Consider the following 10,649-nt stretch of genomic DNA (forward strand, 5'->3'; position numbering starts at 1 on the left):
GTAGGATTTTTTCCTTCTGGGTGACGGGATTTGAACGACGATGGCAATGCAATGGCATGTTTTTCTTTACGAGTTGTTCGCGAAGTGTAAGTGCATTCGTTGTTTGACAAGTGGTAGTGGTAATGACACTGTGTTAGTGTGTTAACATGCAGGTAAGACAATATTATGTTTAGCTAAATAAATGTAATTTTTACTTATTATAACTCTTCATAAATTCGGAACTTCCGCGAGTGTCAAAGTTAAAAGTCGAGTTTTGCAAAACAGTGCCAAAGTTATTTTTAGTGCGCGAGAGTTTAGTGTCTTAAAAATAAAATTAAAACCGTTTTTGAAACAAAGTGAGTGAGTGGTTCCTGCTTCCTGGTGCCTAGAGGGGGATGCAAAGTTAACAGACTGTTTGACAGTGGTACTAATTTCTAATAAAAAATTTCTATTGCAGTAGGTTCGTGTACGAAGACGATGGCGGCGTTGGATTTCACAAGGTAGGATTTTTTTCTTTCTGGTGTTGGGATGTTGCGTTTGCGGTTCTTCGTGGAGTGTAAGTGAACCCGATTTTTTTGCGCAGTGGTAGTGTTAGTGCTGTTGTGCTAGTGCTAGTTAACATGCAGGTAAGAGACTATCAGTCACTTAAATGTAAGACCCGACATCTGCATATGACCCAAATTCGACACAGCAATATAAATTTCATAATTAAATTTTGAAAACACCTTTGTAATTTATAAGCTTTTATTTCATTTATTATTCAATAATAAATAAAATAAAAGCTTACAAATTACGAAGGTGTAATATATATAGTATATATATTATTATGTATATTTATTATTATATTATTATTAATTTTTATCTTCCTTCATTTAAGCGCTAGAAAAGTTTTCTCGATTGCTCTGAAAATTAGGGTAGAATGCAGATGCCAGGTTTTGCATTTAAGCGACTCGTATAAGTAACTCGTTTTTACTTCTCTAAAACAAAATTATAAGGTACAAAACAATCATATTCAGGTAAGCACATCATTTTGTATCATTTTATTACTTTTTAATTAACACTATTTTTTAGGTTTAACTCCGCCTGCAGCGTTCTGGAGCCTGTTTCATAAAATTTACTCTGATAAGGTTTGTGTTTGAACTAAAGACACCTTACTAATTTATCATAGTAAGTTTTATGATACAAGCCCCTTCTGGTACATTACGTATCACTAAAGCCTCATTTCCACGGTCCGTTCTAGAGAGAACAGAATTTGATTTACGATGGAATTTGAGTTATTGCACCATATTTTGCGGTCCGAAAATTTGCAAATCCTATTGCACCCTTGGTTTACAATCCTCTGTTCCGATTCGGGCGGACAAGCTGGTTGAAACGCCGAACCAACACACGGACTGCTACGTTTGGTGACAACTAAACAGTTTTAATTACTCCAATTCTTTTAATTTGAACACTAATTTTTTATCATATGTTAATATAAGGTAAATAACACATATAAATGTGGATTAATTTTAATAAAGATGGCGATAAATGCAGATATTTATTTTCTGCATTGTAATTTACAGAATCATTGCATGAAAAAAGGTGGATAAATACAGGTAGGTTTCTTATCTATGTAAGTGGATTAACCCTTTTGAAATAATTGACAGGCCTCTGTATTCTTATGGATTTAGTTAGGTTTATTACATGGAGAGTTAAATTTTTTATATGATCCTGTAAATTAAATCTGCTAAATAGATTTTAGGAGAATTTACTTACACAACGTATCTGCGAAATAAGAAACTTGAAGGATCAATGAAGTTAAATAAATTCTGTACTGGTTCAACTCAACGAATCATCTTGTCTGTTCGACATCGGTTCGACGGACATTTCAACACAAAACCAAGACAGAACGGACAGAACCAACTTGTTCGTCCGAGTGTTATAATTTTTAGGAGAAATAAATAGCTACTTATCAAATAAGCTAAGTTCGATATTTGAGAATGACCTTAAATCTTATGATTTGAACTTTTTTTTGGCCATTTCATAAGTAATAATCTGAAAACTGCAGCTACTATTTGATGTTAAATAACTTTCATTTTTACCAATCAATTGTCAGCAATCATGAAGTGCAATTAAAAAAAAATTAATTAGGTTCTCTGCGTTTCGTCTCGGTTCTCTGTCGAACTGTCCGGTGCGTTCTGTCTTGGTTGTGTGTTGAAATGTCCGCCGAATCGATGTCGAACAGACAAGATGGTTCGTTCGTTCAGTTGAACTAGTACAGAATGTTCTTAAATTTGTTTCATTTTATTTATACTTCAAGTTACTTATTTCGTGGATATGTCAGCTATGGTAATTTTGACTAATATTCAGAAAATTTAATTCATAGAACAAAATTAAAAATTTAAATCTTCAGGTAATATCTCTGACCAAAATCCAAAAAATTCAATTCATAGAACGCAGACCAAGCATACAAAAATCCCTGTTTTTCGAACGTACAAAATAATTTCATAAGTTAGGTTCATTCTATGCGGCCAATTTTATTACTGTGCGTTCTGTGTTTTGTTCTGTGTTGAAATGTCCGCCGAACCGATGTCGAACAGACAAGATAGTTCGTTCAATTAAAGCAGTAAACTTTGTATTGTAGGTAAATTTTCATATAAACCGTCGTAAGTCAGAAAGATTCAATTTATAGAACGAAATTAAAAATTCAAATCTTTAGGTAATAAGTCGGACCAAATCCACAAAAATACTACCTGTCGGTTTCTTCAAAAGGGTAAATCCACTCACAGAGATAAGAAACCTACATACCTGTATCCATTCACGCCTGTTTTCATACAATAATTTTGTATATTTCATTGCAATATTTAGCTTGATGTTAAAATAACTTCTCCACCAGTAAAATAATGTCAGGTCAGGTCAGGTCAGGTCAGGTCAGGTCAGGTCAAACACGCGTGAATGAATGCAGGTAGAAACGTTTCTTATCACTGTGAGCGGATTTACCCTTTTGAAATAACCGCCAGGTCTGTATTTTTGTGGATTTGGTCAGAGTTATTACCTGAAAATTTGAATTTTTAATTTCGTTCTATGAATTGAATTTCTTGGATATTAGTGAAAGTTAACCAGACATATCCACGTAATAAATTACTTGAAGTATAAATAAAATGAAATAAATTGATGAACATTCTGTTCTGGTTCAAACGAACGAACAATCTTGTCTGTTCGACATCGGTTCGGCGGACATTTCAACACAGAACCAAGACAGAACGCACCGGACAGTTCAACACAGAACGCACAGAATCATTGAAAATTAGACGCCTGTCTAGAGAAAACTTTGCAAAAAAACAATACATTTCAGAATTTTTTATAATTAATCTCGTTAAATAGGATAAAAATAAAATATTACCGGATTTCAATTGATGATTCCTGGCATTATTTTACTGGTGGAAAAGTTATTTTAACATCAAGCTAATATTGCAATGAAATATACAAAATTATTGTATGAAAACAGACTAGAATAAATGCAGGTAGGTAGTTTTCTTATCTCCGTGAGTGGATTTACCCTTTTGAAGTAACCGACAGGTAGTATTTTAGTGGATTTGGTCCGACTTATTACCTGAAGATTTAAATTTTTAATTTCGTTCTATGAATTGAATCTTTCCGAATTACGACGGTTTATATGAGAATTTTCCTACAGTACAAAGTTTACTGCTTTAATTGAACGAACTATCTTGTCTGTTCGACATCGGTTCGGCGGACATTTGAACACAGAACGCCCAGAATTGATCTTAAAATAACTTTTCAACCAGTAAAATAATGTCAGGAATCATCAATTAGAATCCAGTAACATTTTATTTATTCCTTCTTAACTACAAAAATTCTGAAATGCATTGTTAATTTGCAAAGTTTTCTCTAAAAGATCGGCTAATTTCAATGATTTTGTGCGTTCTGTGTTGAACTGTCCGGTGCGTTCTGTCTTGGTTCTGTGTTGAAATGTCCGCCGAACCGATGTCGGACAGATAAGATGGTTCGTTCATTTGAACCAGTAGTTCATGAATGAATTTTATTTTATTTATACTTCAAGTTACTTAGTACGTGGATATGTCTGGTATGTTAACGACATTAAAATCCAGAAAATTCAATTCATAGAACGAAATTAAAAATTCAAATTTTCAGGTAATAACTCTTACCAAATCCACAAAAATACAGACTTATCGGTTATTTCAAAAGGGTAAATCTACTCACAGAGATAAGAAACGTACCTACCTGCATACATTCACGCCTGTTTTTAAACAATGATTCTATAAATTTCAACGCAAGAATTAAGTACGTTCATCTACATTTATCACCATTTTTATCAAAATTAATCCACATTTATATGTGTTATTTACCTTGTTAACATTGTGATAAAAAAATAGTGTTCAAATTAAAGGAATTGGAGTAATTAAACCTGTTGGTTACTATCAAATGTAGCAGTCCGTGTGGTGGTTCGGCGTTTCAACCAGCCTGTCCGCCCGAATCGGAACAGAGGATTGTAAACCAAGGGTGCAATAGGATTTGCAAATTTTCTGACCGCAAAATATGGTGCAATAACTCAAATTCCATCGTAAATCAAATTCTGTTCTCTCTAGAACGGACCGTGGAAATGAGGCTTTAAGAACGCTGTTGCCGGTCCCAAGCTCGGAAAAAGGAGGAGGGTTTTTCGGCTAATTTAGGAAGGAACCTGCCCATTGGACGCCAGTTTTACCACAGAGTAATGAAGATGTTGGTCCAGTAAAAAGATAATAAAGTCTCAAGTCTGATTGTTTAATTTTTGAACTGAACGATTAATCACAGATTTTGCAGAAAAAATTGTCTTTAAAACGTGATCATCCCAGACAACTAAATTTAAATATTGTTTGCATTGTCACAAGCGCTTGTAAGAAACTACTGATTCTTAAATATTTTAGAAATTATAAAATAGAATAAACGCTTGTATGTGCCACGGGCATAATCGATTGTGGCCCCCGGGAAAAATTTTAAACCAAACCTGCCAACTTCCTTCATTTACAATAAGCTTAAATAGATTTTTTTTTCCGCCTCTATTTCAAAATCACCCTGTATAAAGAAAATCGTCATTTAGCTTCAAATTTAGTTGATTTTTCGACGAATTTTGCAAATTTCATACATTTTAGTCAATTTGTCCAGAATCAATCGTTCGATCTTGATAAATACTTATCATTTTTTGCTTTTCGTAGAATGCAAATCTCTTAGAATTTACAAAAAAGAGTGAATTTTGTAGCTAGATTTCTGTAGAACTTCAATTCTGTAAAATTAGAATCGGATCCTTATCTGTGTGATTTTGTTAAGAAAAAAATTTTTGGTTCAAAAAGTTAAAAATGTTAATTGTTCGTTTTTTCCCTATAACTCCTAAAATACTTGGCTTGTAGATGCAAGATTGGTTCCACTTATAGATTTTGCGCTGCTTAAATTACATTTCATCTTGTGATTAACACTCGCAATAACTCTTGAGTTAAATTTGCGCATCGTCGGTAAACCCGGTGTTGCATAAAAGCCTTCGCACTGATATCACCGGTTAAACTAGCACAGCAATTACTCAGAGCAAATTGCAACGTTATACAACACTTATGACACTAGTGAAATACCCCGCACTAAGAACATGCCATTCGTAATTCCGAGTGAATTCTCCAACGTAGACACGAAGACGCAATTCATGCAGTTACTCCGACTGCATAAATTTACATGTGCGGCTTAAATGTAGCGGACGAAATGCTAGGGCATATGGCAGAGAATGTGTTGCGGCTACATCTACATTTCCCGTCAACCAGTTTGCCACTCGGCTTTAATGTTGCGAGAGTCCGCGGAGACGTGTGCTAATTTAATGAAGGAATGGACAAGAAGGAGGTGTTGAGGGTCAAAGGCGTTTAATGAGTTTAACGGCGCATCCACCACGATTAAAATAATTTCCGATCGCGAATTGGATTATCTGAGAATCATCGAGAACTGATAGCAGCGTCCGAATCTCGCAGTTTTTCTGGTTATTATCATTACGGCGCCGAGGGTCGCTGTATCTGACAAAGATTTATTTCAAGAGGGTTTTGTAAGAAATCTGCAGCGACCCGGCATATGGACACCGAAACAAGAAAAGATCTTGACTACAACGATGACCACGAAAATCCCCAGTGTCTACTAACTCATAAATCTCGATGGCAAAGCAGCAACAGCTTGATTTGAACCTCCGTAAGATTTTTACCCTTCAATAATTCAGGCTACAATTTAGCCGGCGGCAGCGTCTTGCTTAAAATTTAAGTTGGATTGTATTAGAAAAAAGACAATGTGGAAAGTTGAAGGGGTGATTTTCTCAATCGAAGCTCCTTTAATTTTCCGCGCGAAAAGGTGAGCATTTGCGAATGCATTGGGGGTGATTGCGCTTTTGTATCAGGTGACGTTGATGCATGGTAGCTCGTTATTTTCGTCTCTTCTTCGAGTTCTCTATGGTTCTGTGTCGTCACATTTAGTAGGAGCGTTCGTTGTTAGCTTATCACACATGTTCGACGTTCTGGAAGAAAGTTTTTTATGTCTGTCGTTCGTTGTTGTTGATAGACTTGGCTGTCTCGTTTAAGGAGATTCAACACAAGACGGATCGGAGAAAGAACAAGTTATGAGCTGTTGAGGTGGATCTCCACCTGCGTCGGGGCTTTCGCCAATAAGCAATTTGAGAAATTTATTACCGATTTTTTTGTCCTTTAGTCTTCGCCTTTCGTTACGTAATTGACCATCTAGTCAATTTAAAATTTCAGCAAGAGTGAACCTTTTGACGCGTACACAGAATGGAAAACTCTGAATAACAAAGCAGCAGCATAAAGGCACACAATTTTTATAAATTTTTAAACTAAACTAGTCAAAGCTTTCAGTACACGACGATCATGTAAAATTTTCAACACCTGCTCGTGTTTTTACCGGATTAAAAATTCAAAAGTGTTTTATGTCAAGAGCTTGTTTTAATTGACGTTGAAACCGAATTAGCAAAGTAGGTAACTTGAATTCCGGCGATGTATCCAACCAGTACTTAATAAAGTTCAGTAATTTATAAAGTTCTGCTATTACCGAATATAAAATTAAACACGCCAGCCATATAATAAGATATAAAGAGTGAACTAAGCTTTTAATGGACGCTTTTAGTGATCCTGAATTAAATGTTGCGTTCTCATACCTGTGTGTGTTGAGGCTTAATAAATTAGTCGAAGAGCGCTGTCAAAGACTTGCTTCCGTTGAAAGCTGTTATTATTACGTTCAGAAACAACCCTTAACTCCATAATAGCTTGTTTCGTATTTCAGTGAATTCCCAATTTTGTTCCAACAATCACATTGTATTCACAACAACCCTAATTAGTTTCAATACTTTCGATCGGGACGAAAACGAAAATCCAATGATTCGACGAACGAAAATTCCGTTACTGGGAAATTTTCGTTGTCTGAGCAACAAATAAGGAAAAAGACAAAAGTGGGTAATTTTATCACGTCCGAACAGCGTCCAGCTTTCTCCGGTAAAAGAAAGACAAAATCAAGCGAAAATATTCAATCGACCATAATGAAAACGCATTTTCCGCAGCGGAGCGATTTTCCTCCTTGATCGATTCTGGATTAGCTCATCAAACTTTGAGACCCAGATGCAGACCAAGAAAATAATAAATAAATTCAACTAAAACCTGTCAAAACGAATTAAAAACTGTCGAAATTGATGTATGTATTTTTAGAACAAAACATTTTGACAAATTTTTTATTAAAATTCTTAAACCTTGTCAGTTTCCATGTTAAAACAGTGAATTTTAGTGAAAAAATTTCTTTAAAGACGTATATTAAATGAGCTTAATTTGACAGTGTTAGAACACGAAAGAGCATTTTTAGAAATTTTCATTTTTAAGACGAACAAACATTTTTCAATATTATGAAATTTCGTAATTTACGCAGTTTTTGCGTTAAATAAATAAAATTTTGAGAAATTACTACTTTCAGGACACTAATTGATTAGTCCAAATTAAGAGACTATAGAACCAAACAAACAATTTTTAGAATTTTTTTTTAACATTTTGATTGATTTTCTATTAAAATTTTTAACTTTGTCAGATTTTCTGTTAAAGCAGCGAAATTTGGTGGAAAAATTTTATTTAAGACGATTATTCACTGAGCCTAATTAGACAGTTTAAGAACAACAAAGAGCATTTTTAGAAATTTTTCTTTTTAAGACGAACAAAATTTTCCCAATATTTTGTTTGAAACTCCTGTAGTTTTCGCTCTAAATGAATAAAAATTTGGAGAAATTACTACTTTTGATTAATCCAAGTTAAAAACATTAGGACCAGAAAAAGATATTTTTAGGACGAACAAAAATTTACAATATTTTGTTTGAAATTTCATAATTGTCGCTGTTTTTGCACTAAATAAACAAAATTTAGAAAAACTCTTACTATTGAGGCACTTAATGACAAGTTCAAATTAAAAGACATTAGGACCACTAAAATCGTTTTAAGAAATTTTTATTTCTAAGACAAACGAAAATTTTTCCATGTTTTGTATAAAATTTCATAATTTCCGCAGTTTTTGTATTACATTAATAAAATTTGGAGAAAACATTACTTTTGAGAAACTCATTAACTAGTGTAAATTTAGAGTCTCTAGCACCTGAAAGAAAATTTTTAGAATTTTTTTTTGGACGTACTAATAATGTTTTGATAGACTTTTTACTAAAATTCTTAACTTTGTCAGTTTCCACATTAAAACAGTGAAATTAGGTGGAAAAACTTTTTTAAAGACACTTATTAGTTTAGCCTAATTCGATATTTTTAGAACAAAAAAGAGCGTTTTTAGAATTTATTTTTTTAAGATAAAAAATTTTTGAAAATTTTGTTTAAAATTTCATAATTCCCGCACTTTTTGTACTAAATAAATAAAATTTGGAGAAATACTTACTTTTGTTGCACTTATTGACTAGTATAAATTACAAGACATTAGGACCAAAAAAAGCATTTTTAGAAATTTTCTTTTTAAAGACAAACGAAAATTTTCTAATATTATGAAGATTCATAATTTCGGCAGTTTTTACGCTAAAAAAATAAAATTTAAAGAAATTACTACTTTTGGAACACTTATTAATTAGTTCAAATTAAAAGATTTTAGGACCAGACAGACAATTTTTAGAAATTTTTATTTTTAGACTAACTAACATTTTGATAGGTTTTCTATTAAAATTGTTAACTTTGACATTTCCATGTTAAAGCAGCGAGATTTGGTGAAAAAACCTTATTAAAGACAATTATTAACTGAGCCTAATTAGACAGTTTTAGAACCAGAAAGAACATTTTTAAGAAATTTTTATTTTTAAGACGAACAAAATTTTGTTTGCAATTTCATAATTTCCGCATTTTTCGTACTAAATAAATAAAAATTTAAAGAAATTCTTACTTTTGAGGCACTTATTGACTAGTCCAAGTTGAAAGACATTAGGACCAAAAGAAAATTTTTAAGAAATTTTTATTGATAGAACAACAATGATTTTTAATATTTTGTTTGAAATTTTATACTTCCCGCAGTTTTCGCATTAAATAAAGAAAATTTGGAAAATATTCAATCAACCGTAATGAAACCGCATTTTCCGAAGCTAAACGATTTTCCTCCTTGATCGATTCCGGATTAGCTCATCAAACTTTGAGACCCAGATGCAGACCAAGAAAATAATAAATAAATTAAATTAAAACCTGTCAAAACGAATTAGAAACTGTCGAAATTGATGTATGGCTTAAATAAAAAATCGTAGTGTTGAGAAAACTAATTTTCCCGTAAATCATACGGCCCATTAGTCCATTGGTTCATGAATATCCGCCCAGTTTAATGGCATTTTTCGTGAAAGTGAAAGTGTATCTCTTCTTCGTGCGATCAAATGAGCAATTTCGAGACCAATCCGATTTGGCTTGGCGGTTCGATTAAGCTGTGGAATTATGTGGGTTCGATATTTAAATCTATAAGTTACCATTTCTGTGCGAAAGGACGCCGTCACGTTCATCCCTTTATCTTTATCTCCCCAAATTGGCGGTTAGGCTTCTCTAATCAATTGTTTCCCAAGTTTATGGGCTCTTTAAAGTGGAAAAATAACCGGAATGGAAAAGGATAATTAAATTCTTAATGGGAGCGGAGGATTTCCAAAATCCTGGAGGCATTATAGGCAGAGAAAGGATTACCGGAAAAACTACCACGGCCATTTAGGTAATTGAAAAGCCACTTGTTCTCTCAAAAATGGTGGATGCGCCGGGTCAAAAAATATTTTAACAAACTAAAATAAAACGTAGGGCTCGTCCGGGATTTGAACCCGGGACCTCTCGCACCCTAAGCGAAAATCATACCCCTAGACCAACGAGCCAAGCGCGAGTTCCACCCTGGAGAAGCGATAAAATCAACCCCCGACCAAACTCCTCAAAATTTAATAAATTCAATTAGTTAAAACTTCCCCCACTTTACTTCATGTGCTCGCAGATATTCCAAGTGTTTTATTTTCAACAAGTAGCAACGCAAGAATTATAAAGTGTCGTGTTGAATTATTAATTTCACTAATTAAATGTAAACAAGTCGAAAGTTTTTGTCGTAAAAAATATTACCTTGTTACAGAAATGGATTAAGTGTTTTCTTGCATGCATAAAGAT

At 33.4% G+C, this 10,649-nt stretch overlaps 1 non-coding gene across 1 annotated transcript; it reads right to left on the reverse strand.

Moving 5' to 3' along the window:
* Positions 1-10,297: 10,297 nt before the first annotated feature.
* Positions 10,298-10,369, reverse strand: TRNAP-AGG (transfer RNA proline (anticodon AGG)). The gene has a single exon. It is a non-coding gene; the product is annotated as a tRNA-Pro (tRNA).
* Between the last annotated feature and the right edge of the window lie 280 nt (positions 10,370-10,649).

This window comes from Gnatocerus cornutus, chromosome 6 (genome assembly GCF_029298725.1).
Source record: "Gnatocerus cornutus isolate USDA-ARS CGAHR chromosome 6, icGnaCorn1.1, whole genome shotgun sequence".
Lineage (NCBI taxonomy): Eukaryota > Metazoa > Arthropoda > Insecta > Coleoptera > Tenebrionidae > Gnatocerus > Gnatocerus cornutus.